At 44.0% G+C, this 17,246-nt stretch overlaps 1 protein-coding gene across 3 annotated transcripts in view; it reads right to left on the bottom strand.

Annotated features, from left to right (window-relative positions):
* The window catches only part of ELMO1 (engulfment and cell motility 1), a 466,589-nt gene that overhangs the window by 343,348 nt on the left and 105,995 nt on the right, over positions 1-17,246 (bottom strand). The gene's annotated exons all lie outside the window — the stretch shown is intronic.

The following is a 17,246-nucleotide window of genomic DNA, read 5'->3' as shown; positions in this document are numbered from 1 at the left end:
AAAAGACACAGGGCATTTACTAAACCCATGGGACTGGCAAAATGTGCCTTTCTTTATTACATGACAGATATCAAGCTGTAGATGTATGTGAAGTAATAGGAGTAGAAGCCAACTTTGTCCTTCATAAATTATATTCAAAACATAGGAGAAAATGACAGCATGATGAAGGGGACCATAAACCTCACTGCTATTGCACATGACGATACATCCTCTCCTATGGCATCCCTAGTAGTGTGATCCCAGTCCACTGTACTGCTGCACTACCATTATGTCACTCATGTTGACAAATATCTACAATACATACATACATATATACATACATATATATATATATATATATATATATATATATATATATATTAGAAACAAACAAACTCGATTGAGCGCAAAAAAGTTCCAATATTGATACTTGAAAAGGATGAGGAGAAGAAATGTCCGTGGAACTACAAGTCCCAGAGTCCCAATCCACCGATCTCAGGTGTTTTTTGATTGTTGCACTTAGGTATTGGTCACCCAGCAGCTCCGTTATAGCCCCTCAGGGCACCTGTATCCACCAGGTAAATTTGTCTAAAGAAATAGAAACAACGGGCGCTTCATAGTGCAGATAGTTTAAAAAGTAGGTCTTCTTTTATTTGACAACGGACAATATAAACGAAATGAATAACGTTACCAGAGTAGGCGGTCTCAGAATCACCGCAATAGTTGAGCATATGAAAAACCAAATAACGCTCGGCGTCCGGCACACAGGAGAGGTTACACTCCTTGCGACTCCAGCTGGTCTGATGGTAAGAGATACGTGGGACAGACTAAGAGGATGCTAAAAATTCGTATCCTCGAACATTATCGTAATATTAAAAATAAAATCAGTAACCATAGTGTCCCACGACATTTTCTTACCTGTCAAAATAGCAAACCAGATGGAATGCGCTTTATGGGCTTAGAACAAGTGAAAGTGGATGTAAGGGGAGGAAATCTTGAAAAGTTACTCCGTAAAAGAGAATCCTATTGGATATATAATCTAAATACACTTCACCCTGAGGGGTTGAACGAGGGAATAGATATTGCTTCTTTTTTGGGATGAAAAGTAATGCTAATCATATGATGAAACCCGATAAGTGTATCCTTTAAATACTTCCAATAGTGAAGCTTCTTGTTGCTGATATATACCTTTCTTGCTTGGATTTTCTGCACTGGCTCTCATATAATTTTTAGTAATTCGTATTAATTTTGAATAATTCTTCCCTTTTTAAATACCCCAATATTTTTCAAAAAAATTTCTCTTCCCCCTTCTTTTAATAATTTACACGAATTTCTCTGGTTTATGTGTATTTATATATTTTTTCTGAAAGAAACTGTGACTACTATGTATGTGCTGTAATATTGCTTTAAGAGAAGCGTTGTCATTTAACTCCGTGATTATGGAGAGATGACCATGTAAATGCTTTTGTCATTTTAAAGTATTCTTTTATGGGATAATACTTTTTATGTAACATATGTATATGCTATTGATTTTATATGCTTTAAACTTTGTTTTAAATCATTGCCAAAGTGGACGCAATATATGTATATGCAAAGACACGTAATACGCCTACAGCTTGTTGGGTGTCCAAACGTCTCAGCTGAGACGATGTCAGGGATTAGCTGTGATTGACAGCAACCCGGCTACATTAGAGGATTCTGACCGACGCTGGGCCAGCCCTCTGACGAAGTCCACGTGACGAAACGCGTAGGGGCGTGGCTCAGCGTCGGATCAGACCAGCTGGAGTCGCAAGGAGTGTAACCTCTCCTGTGTGCCGGACGCCGAGCGTTATTTGGTTTTTCATATGCTCAACTATTGCGGTGATTCTGAGACCGCCTACTCTGGTAACGTTATTCATTTCGTTTATATTGTCCGTTGTCAAATAAAAGAAGACCTACTTTTTAAACTATCTGCACTATGAAGCGCCCGTTGTTTCTATTTCTTTAGATATATATATATATATATATATATATATATATATATATATATATATATATATATATATATGAAAACCTCGACTGCTAGCTCTAATTAACACTATATGGGTGGGCTGGGGGGTAAATTAGCCCTAAACATTTTTCGGGAATGAAAAACCCCCATTTTATTTCTGCGAGTACCAATTATTTTCAGACTATACTATTTAATTAAACCCCATCATTTCCAGTGGAAAAATTATGCAAAAACAAAATCTGCAAGAGGTAACACACCTATGTGTTTTCAAGGCCGCAACTGGGGAAAAAACCTGCTTATCGTGGATTTTGTTTCACCTGTCATTCATGATAAGTGCCGGCATGAGGGCTAATTGGATAAACTCATTAGCTGAGGTAAATTACCACTAGTTTATTTCTATATATAGGACCAAACGAAGTAATAATATGCCACTGGGTATATAGCATGTGATCCTGAGTGATCCACCTCTATCATCCTCTCCTATAGTGGATGAAGAAGTGTTCCCGCTATAGAATAGGGTTGGACTCTTCAACGCTGCTACTACTTATAAGGGACACAATGTAAGCTGACCATATGCGCTCTGGACATAGACACACATCATACCTCCCAACTTTTGACGCTCTGGAGGCGGGACAGTGCTCCTGCGCGCCGGAGTCGCGTTGAAATTTTCGGGGGTGTGACCTAATTTGGGGGCGTGGCCTATACTCGCGGCTCTTCCGAGAGGCCACGCCCCTATTTTGCCGCTATGGGGGCATGACCCAGAGGCTCTGTGAGCCTCTAGCCATGCCCCCAGTCCCCTGGCTGCGGGAATAGACGCTGTGCGCATGCGCACAGCGTTTATTCCCCGCTGCTTAGCAGCTGGCAGGGGGGACTCCCAACAGCCCCCCCACACCGCGGGACACTGCCGCCCGCGGGTGGGACATCGGCGCTCTACCTTGTCATAATGTGACTTAGGGGCAGATTTATTAAGCTTGGAGAAGAGATAAACTGGGGATAAAGCGGAGAAAAGGTAAAAGGAGATAAAGCACCAGCCAATCACCTCCCAACTGTCTTTTTCAAACACAGCTGATTGGCTGGTGCTTATCTCCTTTTACCTTTTCTCCACTTTATCTCCAGTTTATCTCTTCTCCAAGATTAATAAATCTGCCCCTTAATCAGGCATAATGTGCATAACATGGTATAACATGTATATAACAACTGTGAGGTATAATGTGGATAACATGCACTACTGCATGGAAAATACTGTGCAGTGTAATGTGAACTGGTACTGTTCTGTGGCCATGCCCCTCCCCCTGTCCCTATTTTACATATGGGGGAGAGGAGACACCAGTTCCCTTTCTGGCATAGGGCACCAAAATGTCTAGTAAAGGCTATGACTACATAGTACTTCAATCAATTTGATTTAACTATATGTGCTCAGCCATGAGTATCTACAAAACCATTAGTGTGCCTTGATGACCACGTTTGAGAACCTCTGTACTAGTTACTCGCTGATTGATCACTACTTGCATTATTCTGTTTTCTACTAAACTAAATCATATCTGCCATAGAATGTAAAAAGTAATATTAGGCTTTTGAAACTAGGTGTCACTAAAGAGCTAAACTTGAACGTAAAGCATTACACTGAAGCTGTCAGGAAACAAATCATAGTACTAGTAATACAAATAACATAGATATTATCAGTCCTTTACAAAGAAAATTACACAATGGTCTATGATTATTTAAAATGATGTGATACTACTATAAAATTACTGTGGCTATAATGTTATAGGAAACAAAAAATGTCTCAATAAGCAATCACAATGATCATAAATGTACTAAATTTACTACTAGGTACTCCTTGGGGTTGTTAATATTTACAGTTAACATTGTGCACAGATATTCCCAAATGTATGCCTTGCTGTAACATCCAGGTAATGATAGACAACACAATTTCACTGCTTTCACACTGCAAAACCTGCTTTGACCAGGTTTTTGAAACCGGGTCAGAGCAAGTTTTACCCCTTTCACATTGCATGTTTTAAATGGTACATTACTGGTTAATAACCGTTTTTGTACCTTTCACATTGAACCCGTTATGAAAGGTACAAAAACCCGTTGTGAAAGGTACAAAAACGGTTATACAGTAATATACACCCCTCCCCTGGTACTTGTAAACTTGTTAACACAGACTAGGGGGAGATCCTCTAAACTAAAAATGCGGAAAAAAACTCATTATCAGGGTTTTTACCGTGACCCACCGCCGCCCCACACCGACCCCCCTCACCTTTATTCGGGCAGCACAGAGCTGTGCTGCCTGGACCTGTGACCTCCTCCTCCCTGCACTATGATCCTCTTCCGGGTGCAAGGAGGAGGAGAGCCCGGCGAAGCAGTAACGCCAGGTAAGGGAGGTAGGGGGAACCTCTGGGACTCGATGATACCCACTGACTCACCGCAAAGGACAGCTCTTAATGCAAGAGCTGTGCTTTGCCATAATTATCGCATATCTTAAAGCATATGCGATAATTATGTATGCGATGAGCGATGAAGGGGGGTGGAGCTGGGGTGCGGATGTTAGAACATCCCTCCCAATATGTATACAGCCTCCCACACATTAACTCTTTAGCAGCCCATACAAGCTGCGATGCAGGCTGCCCAGATGTGTGCTTTGAGGTGCGCGCTCCCGCGGCACCTCATCGCACAGTACAAAAAGTATATGCTTGCACATACTTTTTGTACTTAGTTTTCATCACATTGCATGCACAACGTGTGCACAGGCAATGCAATGCAATGTGATCCATGCTAATTAAGCACGGAAAGCACGCCCGTATCGGGGCATGTAAGGGCAGCATTTGGGCCAGATGTACTAAGCTTAAAAAGTGATAAAATAGAGAATGATAAACTACCAGCCAATCAGCTCCTGCCTTCCATGTCACAGACTGTTTAAAAAAAATAACAGGTAGGAGCTGATTGGTTGGTAGTTTATCAGTCTCGATTTTGTCACTTTTTCAGGGCTTAGTACATCTGGCCCTTTGATTGCCAAAGTTGCGGCGAGAGATCCTCAAAATTTCCATTAGAAATGCCAGCGCCACTAACACAAGACTGTTCTTTTCTGGGGTGCAATATTTAACTGAACTCGTATTTGTATTTATTTATACTAAAAGAACAGTTGCTGTGAGCAATGCTGGCATTTTTAGTGGATATTTTGAGGATCGCTCACAGCAGCGTTAGTACTCAAACGGTCAATACACTCCTCTCACACATAATAATACACCCCTTTGCATATACACACATTCAATTTCCTCCCATCCACCAATCACCCCCAGGAAAAAATATATAACTACCTTAAATGTGAATATAAAGTACATTTTATTACCAGAATTTTGGCTAAATAATTAACAACCTTCTTCTTTACTCACTTTACATGAGCTGTACACTCATGAAAATGAGAATTACACTATAATACACTGCTCAAAAAAGTGAACACTTAAACAACACAATGTAACTCCAAGTCAATCACACATCTGTGAAATCAAACTGTCCACTTAGGAAGCAACACTGATTGACAATCAATTTTGCATGCTGTTGTGCAAATGGAATAAAGGAGTTGTTCTGCAGGTGGTGACCACAGACCACTTCTCAGCTCCTATGCTTTCTGGCTGATGTTTTGATCACTTTTGAAAGCTGGCGGTGCTTTCACTCTAGTGGTAGCATGAGACAGAGGGCAGTATTCAATGAAAAAGTTCTCCGTGCATGGAGAGCGTTTTATTTCGCTCTCCATGCACTCTCCGTGTTCCGGAGGGCTCTCTGCCACTCCTGCTCCCTCTATTCAATGTTGCTGATGCTCTCCGCCACTCGCGGAGAGTCTTAACCCCTGCAGGGAGCAGGGAGCTTTCAGGGAGCCGGAAGCAGCCAGAGAGATTAAAGTCTCCTTGGCTGCTCCAGAGGACTGTGGAGGGGAGGGGGGCTCTCCAGGACCCAGGCTGCACCCCCCTATAGCCAGCGGGGGACCCAGTATTCACTGCACCCGTTTGTGCATAGTTACGTTAGGGTGCAGTGAATATATGAATATCTAATGAGCGGCTCAAGCGCTCCGGCCCCCTGCTGGCTGCACTGTGTAAAAAAAAAAAAAAATTAAATATATATTCATGTGCTATAAGCACATGAATAAAAATAACATGCCCCTTCACAGAAAAAAAAACTGATTTTTTGACACCAAAATTTCTTAAAAAAACCTTTTAGTTTAAAAGTTCACATTCCAGCTCTCCATCAAAAGATGGAGAATTGCTACACGGAGAGACACGGAGAAAGTCACTTAGAAAGACGGAGAACATTTCACATTGAATAGGGTTGCTTGCTTTTGGAGAGCAAAATGCTCCGTCCAAGGCGAACAAAGCACAAGTTCTCCACAAAACACGGAGAACTTTTCTCATTGAATACTGCCCAGAGTCTACAACCTACACTAATGGCTCAGGTAGTGCAGCTCATCGAGGATGGCACATCAATGCGAGCTGTGGCAAGAAGGTTTGCGGTGTCTGTCAGCGTAGTGTCCAGAGCATGGAGGCGCTACCAGGAGACAGGCCAGTAAATCAGGAGATGTGGAGGAGGCCGTAAGAGGGCAACAACCCAGTAGGACCGCTACCTCCACCTTTGTGCAAGGAGGAACAGGAGGAGCACTACCAGAGCCCAGCAAAATGACCACCAGAAGTCCACAAATGTGCATGTATCTACTCAAACGGTCAGAAACAGACTCCATGAGGGTGGTATGAGGGCCGACGTCCACAGGTGGGGGTTGTGCTTACAGCTCTACACCGTGCAGGACGTTTGGCATTTGCCAAAGAACACAAAGATTATCAAATTCGCCACTGGCGCCCTGTGCTCTTCACAGATGAAAGCAGGTTCACACTAAGCACGTGACAGAGTCTGGAGATGCCAAGGAGAACGTTCTGCTGTCTGCAACATCCTCCAGCATGACTGGTTTCGCAGTGGGTCAGTAATGGTTTAGGGTGACAATTCTTTGGGGGGGCCACACAGCCCTCCATGTGCTAGCCAGAGGTAGCCTCACTGCCATTAGGTACCGAGATGAGATCCTCAGACCCCTTGTGAGAGACCATATGCTGGTGCGGTTGGCACTTGGTTCCTCCTAATACAAGACAATGTTAGACCTCATGTGGCTGGAGTGTATCAGTAGTTCCTGCAAGATGAAGGCATTGATGCTATGGACTGGCCCGCCTGTTCCCCGGCCATGAATCCAATTGAGTACATATGGGACATCATGTCTCGCTCCATCCACGTTGCACCACAGACTGTCCACGAGTTGGCGGATGCTTTAGTCCAGGTCTGGGAGGATATCCCTCATGAGACCATCCGCCACCTCATCAGGAGCATGCCCAGGCATTGTAGTGTGGTCATACAGGCATGTGGAGGCAACACACACTACTGAGCCTCATTTTGACTTGTTTTAAGGACATTACATCAAAGTTGGATTAGCCTGTAGTGTGTCTTTCTACTTTAAAAGGTCTGGATTTTGACTCCAAATCCAGACCTCCATGGGTTAATAAATTTGATTTCCAATGATATTTTTTGTGTGATTTTGTTGTCAGCACATTCAACTATGTAAAGAACAAAGTATTTAATAAGAATATTTTTTTTATTCAGATCTAGGATGTGTTATGGTAGTGTTCCCTTTATGTTTTTGAGCAGTGTAGTATAGATGTGAAATAAATGTACTTTGTTTTAAATTACACAGTATAAGATGCCTGGAATCTATTCGGGTCCTATAACAATGACTAATTTAATAAATTAAGAAAATAAATTTAACCAGGCTGTTGACACTAAAAAGGCAACTGCTTCTGAAGAAATGGTTGAGCCGTGAAACATGTCGCAAGGCTCCAAATAATACCCCATTCACACTGGGAGCTGGGTCGTCCCGGCATTTTAAAACGGGCTTGAGAACCAGCTTACCAGCACTTTCAGCCAGGCGTGTGATGCCATCAGGAGGCGGGGCCAGGGCAGCGCTGGGATATGACAGCATCTCCCAGCTAGACCTTTACAGTACAGTGAATGGGACCCAGGTCAAGACCCTGGTTGAAATACGGGGAAGCTGGACCCGGGAGTCGGGACCATCTTTCAGGACCCTTTCAGACTGACCGATTTCCTGGGTGTTTGTGCGTTTATGTGCAATCATCTGGGAAATATTTGTCAGTGTGAAAGGGGTTTAAGGCCCTTATTCTGGTTGGTGCGGTCAGAGCCGCACACGGGGCTCCGACCGCACAAACCAAGGGCCGCCCACCCGACGGATCGCCACGGCCGTCCGTACACGGACGGCTGGCGATCCGCACAAAAATGGTGGAGGCTACGCCTCCACCATGGTGGGAGCTGCCCCCTGCCTTCGATGGTCGACGACCATCGAAGGCAGGCCCGCACGCCGCGGCAGCTCCCGCAAGCTCAGACCACACGGACAATCGTCCGTGTGGGAGCTTGAAAGGGGGCTGAAAGCTGACATCCGGCGACGTCAGCTTTCCGCCCCCATGTCATGGTAATGAGGGCGTCATGCCCTCATTACCATGCACACGCCCCGCGTTTGCATGGGAACGCCCATGAAACGCGGGGCGTACACATAGGGTAATGAGGGGCTGAAGCCCCTCACGCCCCTATACGCCCCCTTTGCGGCGGACGAAATCCGTCTGCGGCGAAGGGGGCTGCACATGCGCAGAATGACCTCTGCGCATGTGCAGAACAAAAACATCGGCGGTACGGCCGCACGCGGGCCGTACCGTCCGATTTAGAATAAGGGCCTAAGTGAGGCTCCTTCTGTTTTTATCATTATTTTATTTTTTTCTTAAAGATATTTAAGTGTTGGTATAATCTGACCTTTTAGTGCCAACAGACTAATTTTATTAGATTGGTCATTGTCTGTTATAGGAACTGAAATGTTCCAAGATCTATTTGTATTTTGTAAGGTGTAATTAAAAATAAAATTAATTATTTTGCACCTAAACTATTGTAGTTGACAGTTCCTTATTTTCTGTGCTCAAATCGTATAAAGGGGGTGATTCAGGTTAGTTTGCAAAAGAAAACTCCTTATTTAATGCACAAAACCTGATGTACAGAAGGAGCGCATCTCAGCCAGCGCTGAGAATCTCCAGATTCCCTTAGCTGGTGACCGCCGGCGGAGAGGCGCTCCATCTGGCGGGGACACGCGAGCGTCTGACACGCACGCGCGTCCCCATCAACACGGAGGAGGACAGCACTTTCCCTGCCGTCTCCACTCGCGACCAGCTTGCTCAATTACCAGGAGCATCAAGTCCATACCGCACTTGTTAAGCACGGCAATCCACCTGCGGCAGAACTCAGGGCTTGACCGCCCGATCGTAGGTACGTTCCGAACACGGAAGCCGCGGGGGATTAGTTTCTCCCTGAAATAATCTGAGAGAGACTGTCCATGTAACAAAAAGTCAATTTCTCTCTTGCGAAGTTTGAGCAATCGATGGTACATATCCTCGCCATTCAATACTGCATCATTCAATGAGTCTGTGAATAGAATATCCGATGCCTCCTCTGCTGTAAAGCTGAGGGTTTCCCCTTTAGGCAGAATCAGGTTAGCAAAAGATGAGCTTACATCAATGTCGGCATTTCTCTGGGATGATTCCATGATGTCACTATGGAACAACAGGTAGGATTGTATTCCGATTCAAACGGTGATGAAAATCACTTTAGAGGATGTGCCTTGTCCCTCACGATTAGTCCATACGACGAACCGAACACATATATCCAACTGGACCGGCACTATCACCAATGGTACAACGTAGGCTGCGTGCCTTTGTAGAAATACATACAAAGCAAGGTCCCAGGAAATCCAAGAACACACACGGCACTGCAGCTTCTGATGAAAACAATACTTTGTTTATTTGCCTCGACGGGCCGTTTCGGGGCATACACCCCTTTCTCAGGAGAATGCAAATACAAAGAATACATACAACATACAGCGTTTAAAAAGGGAAGGATTGGCGCCACACTCACCTAATTACCTGCAGAGCTCACCCCACCCCACCGCAGCTGACAGGCGCGCACAGCAGCGACGTATCTGGCTCACACCCATCTACGTCACTGCCATAGCAACGCGTCCCAGCCAACGGTAGTTATGGTGATGAACGCTACTACTCGACACCGCCATCTGACAGCGCACGGAGTACAAGCCAGGAGGAAGCGCACACGACGTCTCTCACTCAGTCGTGTATGCCCCCACCACACAGGTCTCCCCGTTCTGTCAACCGGCGCCACTCCCCGACCCCCGGGTCCCCCCGACTGTGACCTCTCACGTCTCAGCAGGGACACACCGTAGGCCAGGCAGGACACCGGTTCTAGCGGCATCAGTATTGGCAATCAGGGGATCATTGCGCCAACAAACCTACATAAATATTATACAACAAACAATTGTGCACCATGTGAATATCATAGAGAAATACAAACATTATATCAAAAATACATCAAAAATACATATCAAAAATGACACAATATTTTATGTCACGAGAGAGAGGTACAGTTAGAAGAAGTCAGGTATCAAAATACATCAGTTGACACAATATGTCGACCATGATCAAGTTACCTCCTAGAATGTACAAAACTACTCCATACGATTCTTTCATTAAGACCGTTTGGAGAAACTGTCTTTAATCTATAAATCCAGCTAGCTTCTAGTTTCAAAAGTTGTTTAACCCTATCACCACCGCGGTTGGATTCTGGTACATGGTCTATTATTTGATATTTCAGAGATGCCAATGAATGCTTCATTTCTCTGAAATGCATAGCCACAGGTTGGTCAGATTCTTTACCTGCTATAGCAGCCTTGATGGTAGACCTATGCATCCCCATTCTTTCTTTAAACTTGCGAGAGGTCATACCTATATAGCACATGTGGCATGGGCAGGTTATCATATAGACAACGAACCTTGTGTCACATGTCACTACATGTTTAATTTTATACATTTTATCAGAGTGTGGATCTTTAAATTCACTCCCAGCAACAAGCTGACTGCAGGTCACACAACGGGGGCAGCGATAGCAGCCGGGTTTCTTAACCTTCACATGTGAATTAAATGTAGAGAAACCTGTCACATCAGTATGGACCAAAATGTCTTTCAGGTTTCTGCCTCTAGTATAGCAAGACAATGGGCGTATATTTCTGAATCCTGGCAAATCTTTATCGGTGGCCATAATAGGCCATAGAGCTTTACTGGCAATAGGGACAACTTTGCTAGAAGTATCAAATCTGGAAATAAAAGGAAATACATTGTTGTATATATGTTGTACAGGTTTCTCTACATTTAATTCACATGTGAAGGTTAAGAAACCCGGCTGCTATCGCTGCCCCCGTTGTGTGACCTGCAGTCAGCTTGTTGCTGGGAGTGAATTTAAAGATCCACACTCTGATAAAATGTATAAAATTAAACATGTAGTGACATGTGACACAAGGTTCGTTGTCTATATGATAACCTGCCCATGCCACATGTGCTATATAGGTATGACCTCTTGCAAGTTTAAAGAAAGAATGGGGATGCATAGGTCTACCATCAAGGCTGCTATAGCAGGTAAAGAATCTGACCAACCTGTGGCTATGCATTTCAGAGAAATGAAGCATTCATTGGCATCTCTGAAATATCAAATAATAGACCATGTACCAGAATCCAACCGCGGTGGTGATAGGGTTAAACAACTTTTGAAACTAGAAGCTAGCTGGATTTATAGATTAAAGACAGTTTCTCCAAACGGTCTTAATGAAAGAATCGTATGGAGTAGTTTTGTACATTCTAGGAGGTAACTTGATCATGGTCGACATATTGTGTCAACTGATGTATTTTGATACCTGACTTCTTCTAACTGTACCTCTCTCTCGTGACATAAAATATTGTGTCATTTTTTATATGTATTTTTGATGTATTTTTGATATAATGTTTGTATTTCTCTATGATATTCACATGGTGCACAATTGTTTGTTGTATAATATTTATGTAGGTTTGTTGGCGCAATGATCCCCTGATTGCCAATACTGATGCCGCTAGAACCGGTGTCCTGCCTGGCCTACGGTGTGTCCCTGCTGAGACGTGAGAGGTCACAGTCGGGGGGACCCGGGGGTCGGGGAGTGGCGCCGGTTGACAGAACGGGGAGACCTGTGTGGTGGGGGCATACACGACTGAGTGAGAGACGTCGTGTGCGCTTCCTCCTGGCTTGTACTCCGTGCGCTGTCAGATGGCGGTGTCGAGTAGTAGCGTTCATCACCATAACTACCGTTGGCTGGGACGCGTTGCTATGGCAGTGACGTAGATGGGTGTGAGCCAGATACGTCGCTGCTGTGCGCGCCTGTCAGCTGCGGTGGGGTGGGATGAGCTCTGCAGGTAATTAGGTGAGTGTGGCGCCAATTCTTCCCTTTTTAAACGCTGTATGTTGTATGTATTCTTTGTATTTGCATTCTCCTGAGAAAGGGGTGTATGCCCCGAAACGGCCCGTCGAGGCAAATAAACAAAGTATTGTTTTCATCAGAAGCTGCAGTGCCGTGTGTGTTCTTGGATTTCCTGGGACCTTGCTTTGTATGTATTTCTACAAAGGCACGCAGCCTACGTTGTACCATTGGTGATAGTGCCGGTCCAGTTGGATATATGTGTTCGGTTCGTCGTATGGACTAATCGTGAGGGACAAGGCACATCCTCTAAAGTGATTTTCATCACCGTTTGAATCGGAATACAATCCTACCTGTTGTTCCATAGTGACATCATGGAATCATCCCAGAGAAATGCCGACATTGATGTAAGCTCATCTTTTGCTAACCTGATTCTGCCTAAAGGGGAAACCCTCAGCTTTACAGCAGAGGAGGCATCGGATATTCTATTCACAGACTCATTGAATGATGCAGTATTGAATGGCGAGGATATGTACCATCGATTGCTCAAACTTCGCAAGAGAGAAATTGACTTTTTGTTACATGGACAGTCTCTCTCAGATTATTTCAGGGAGAAACTAATCCCCCGCGGCTTCCGTGTTCGGAACGTACCTACGATCGGGCGGTCAAGCCCTGAGTTCTGCCGCAGGTGGATTGCCGTGCTTAACAAGTGCGGTATGGACTTGATGCTCCTGGTAATTGAGCAAGCTGGTCGCGAGTTAAAAATAACACGTGATAAAATGGAAGCTTTTACTGCTGAGCATACTACTTCTCTCAGCGAGCAAGAACATGAGAGGCTATTCAAAAAGCTGCAGTCACAATGTGACTCCTATAAAGCTGAGCTGATTAAATTCAAGAAGTCCAAACTTCTGACTGTACAACAAGATTATGAAGAAAACATCGTGTACAGATGGACTTCGGGGCAGAGCAATTCCAAGCGCAACTTTCAGCCAAGGAGAAATACCTGGCGCAATAAGAGAGGAAGACGTGATCAGGGACATACATCGTCCCAAAGTGACAGTGATTTTGCGTGGCCTGAATCAGATGATCCCTCTGCTGCACGACCCCCTTTAGGGGCTATCAAAAAACGCCCCATTGGTACCAGAGAACGCGAAGAGGGGGGCAGAATGAGAGGCTCTTTAAGAGCCACAAGCCAAAAGATGAACTGATTTTCAACTTATCTTCGAGAGAATTGTCCAAGTTAGAGATACAGGTACTTTCTAAGGGCTTGTCCTTTATACCGACCACCTTACATGATAATTTTGAATGGCAGTGTAATTTGCACGTTATGGGGAGGAACTTAAGACTCAAGGAACATTTCCAGCATACAACTGAAGTGCAGGAGCCTAGTACTGTGTCGTCATTTATTAGACGTCAGCATATTTCCAAGTTTGATCCTGCGAGCTCCAATAGCTCAATTAAAACATATTGTCGATTAATGGATGACTCTATGACTAGATTTAATGCTGCAAGTAATGTCATACATAGAAATTTGTCTAGAGCAGAGCAAGACGCATTAAAATCGCTGAGTTGTGATAGAAGTATAACGATACGCCCCGCCGATAAGGGGGGTGGTATCGTTATACAAAATATTGCTGATTACTGCTCAGAAGTGTATAGACAGTTGGGGGATGTTAAAGTATATCGAAAATTGCCCTCTGACCCAACACCGAAATATCAGTCTGAGTTATGCAAAATAATCGACACAGCAGTATTAAATGGGATTCTTGATGCTAAGTGTGCTGTTGCTTTAAAGTCCAGCTGTCCTGTGATACCGGTGTTGTACACCTTGCCAAAGGTGCATAAGAACAAGGACACTCCCCCTGGTAGGCCGATCATCTCTGCCAGGGGGAGCCTGTTCCAGCCGGTATCGCAGCTACTGGATATGCTGATTCAACCATATATTGTTGTGCAACCTACATTTTTGCGTGACACCACAAGTTTCCTTAATCATATTATGCAATGTGATGACATACAGGCCCACACCATCATGTGTGTGATGGATGTGTCAAGTTTATACACCTCCATCCCACATGACCAAGGATTGTCAGCTATGCGCAAGTTTATTTGTGGGCTGGATTCGTTTAATTTTGATGTTGAACTGTATTTAAAATTCCTTGAATTGGTCCTTACCAGAAATTACTTTATTTTTGATGGCTCTATGTATCTACAGACGTCCGGGTGTGCAATGGGAGCGGCGGTAGCTCCGGCCTATGCTAATGTATTCATGTTTGAATTTGAAAGAAAGGTATTTTTTCAGCATAGATTTGGCCAGCACATTCGGGCGTACTGTAGATACATAGATGACCTCTTTATGTTTTGGAATGGTGGGGTGGAGCTCTTTGAAGTAATGATGCAAGAAATTAATTTACTTGACTCCCCGATTAAGTTTACCTACACGTCAAGTGGTCAGGCGGTGGACTTCCTTGATGTGACAGTGAGCTTGGACAGTGGTGTCATTAAAACGGCACTATTTACCAAGCCCACTGATAGAAACACGCTACTGCTGGCTAGCAGCCACCATCCTCCTCAATTGAAGAAGGGTCTCCCTTACTCGCAGATGGTTCGGGTGGTACGCATTTGTAGCGATGCCACTAAATTGAGTGAGGAGCTTGATAAAGTAATTGACAAATTTCATGTAAGAGGTTACTCTCTGCCTGTACTACGGTCAGCTAAGGACCGAGCTCTTAAATTGAAAAGACCTGATTTATTGAAACCTAATTTAAAAAAAACCAACAATGTATTTCCTTTTATTTCCAGATTTGATACTTCTAGCAAAGTTGTCCCTATTGCCAGTAAAGCTCTATGGCCTATTATGGCCACCGATAAAGATTTGCCAGGATTCAGAAATATACGCCCATTGTCTTGCTATACTAGAGGCAGAAACCTGAAAGACATTTTGGTCCATACTGATGTGACAGGTTTCTCTACATTTAATTCACATGTGAAGGTTAAGAAACCCGGCTGCTATCGCTGCCCCCGTTGTGTGACCTGCAGTCAGCTTGTTGCTGGGAGTGAATTTAAAGATCCACACTCTGATAAAATGTATAAAATTAAACATGTAGTGACATGTGACACAAGGTTCGTTGTCTATATGATAACCTGCCCATGCCACATGTGCTATATAGGTATGACCTCTCGCAAGTTTAAAGAAAGAATGGGGATGCATAGGTCTACCATCAAGGCTGCTATAGCAGGTAAAGAATCTGACCAACCTGTGGCTATGCATTTCAGAGAAATGAAGCATTCATTGGCATCTCTGAAATATCAAATAATAGACCATGTACCAGAATCCAACCGCGGTGGTGATAGGGTTAAACAACTTTTGAAACTAGAAGCTAGCTGGATTTATAGATTAAAGACAGTTTCTCCAAACGGTCTTAATGAAAGAATCGTATGGAGTAGTTTTGTACATTCTAGGAGGTAACTTGATCATGGTCGACATATTGTGTCAACTGATGTATTTTGATACCTGACTTCTTCTAACTGTACCTCTCTCTCGTGACATAAAATATTGTGTCATTTTTGATATGTATTTTTGATGTATTTTTGATATAATGTTTGTATTTCTCTATGATATTCACATGGTGCACAATTGTTTGTTGTATAATATTTATGTAGGTTTGTTGGCGCAATGATCCCCTGATTGCCAATACTGATGCCGCTAGAACCGGTGTCCTGCCTGGCCTACGGTGTGTCCCTGCTGAGACGTGAGAGGTCACAGTCGGGGGGACCCGGGGGTCGGGGAGTGGCGCCGGTTGACAGAACGGGGAGACCTGTGTGGTGGGGGCATACACGACTGAGTGAGAGACGTCGTGTGCGCTTCCTCCTGGCTTGTACTCCGTGCGCTGTCAGATGGCGGTGTCGAGTAGTAGCGTTCATCACCATAACTACCGTTGGCTGGGACGCGTTGCTATGGCAGTGACGTAGATGGGTGTGAGCCAGATACGTCGCTGCTGTGCGCGCCTGTCAGCTGCGGTGGGGTGGGATGAGCTCTGCAGGTAATTAGGTGAGTGTGGCGCCAATTCTTCCCTTTTTAAACGCTGTATGTTGTATGTATTCTTTGTATTTGCATTCTCCTGAGAAAGGGGTGTATGCCCCGAAACGGCCCGTCGAGGCAAATAAACAAAGTATTGTTTTCATCAGAAGCTGCAGTGCCGTGTGTGTTCTTGGATTTCCTGGGACCTTGCTTTGTATATATATATATATATATATATATATATATATATATATATATATATATATATATATCTATATCTTTCAATGAAAAAAATGCAACATTATCTGAATTTAAAACTGTATTCAGCCATATGTACTTACACACTGAGCTGATTGCCAAGGTGCAAACTGTTCCTTATTGCTCTTTTTTTATTTGATCCTAACTATGAATTAGGCCCATTATGTATAAGCATCATCAATAAAAATGGAAGAAGACTGCTGATGGGTGCATTTCTTTAAGTCTGGGTCAGTCTCAAACTCCATATAAATGCTTAATCCATATAAATATACTTCACAGAGATCAATGCTTTGCATGCCACATAATATACAGTACTGTACAAGCAGAATGTGAGCTTAACAACACAGTCCCGATTTGATTGTTCTTTTCAAGCTACAAGCATGCCTGTTCCAAAAAGGAAAAGGTGGAATATATGTCCCTGTTTAGCAGACATGGCCAGACTGGGTGGGCTGGTAAGGCCTCCTACAGGTCTGGCTGAGCAGTTCCACCTACAGGCATTTTGCTAGAGGGGCATGCTGATATGGGGCATGGCTGCATCCCTTTTTACCATTCCTGAACTCACCATAGGCCAGGCCTATTCCTGCCCCTGTACATCCCAGATAGCAGATAATCTATGAATGTCATGT

Source organism: Crinia signifera, chromosome 5 (genome assembly GCF_055691185.1).
Source record: "Crinia signifera chromosome 5, ASM5569118v1, whole genome shotgun sequence".
In the NCBI taxonomy this organism is placed as follows: Eukaryota; Metazoa; Chordata; class Amphibia; order Anura; family Myobatrachidae; genus Crinia; species Crinia signifera.
The sequence above is the reverse complement of the archived record's forward strand: the minus strand, read 5'-3'. Positions and strand labels throughout refer to the sequence as shown.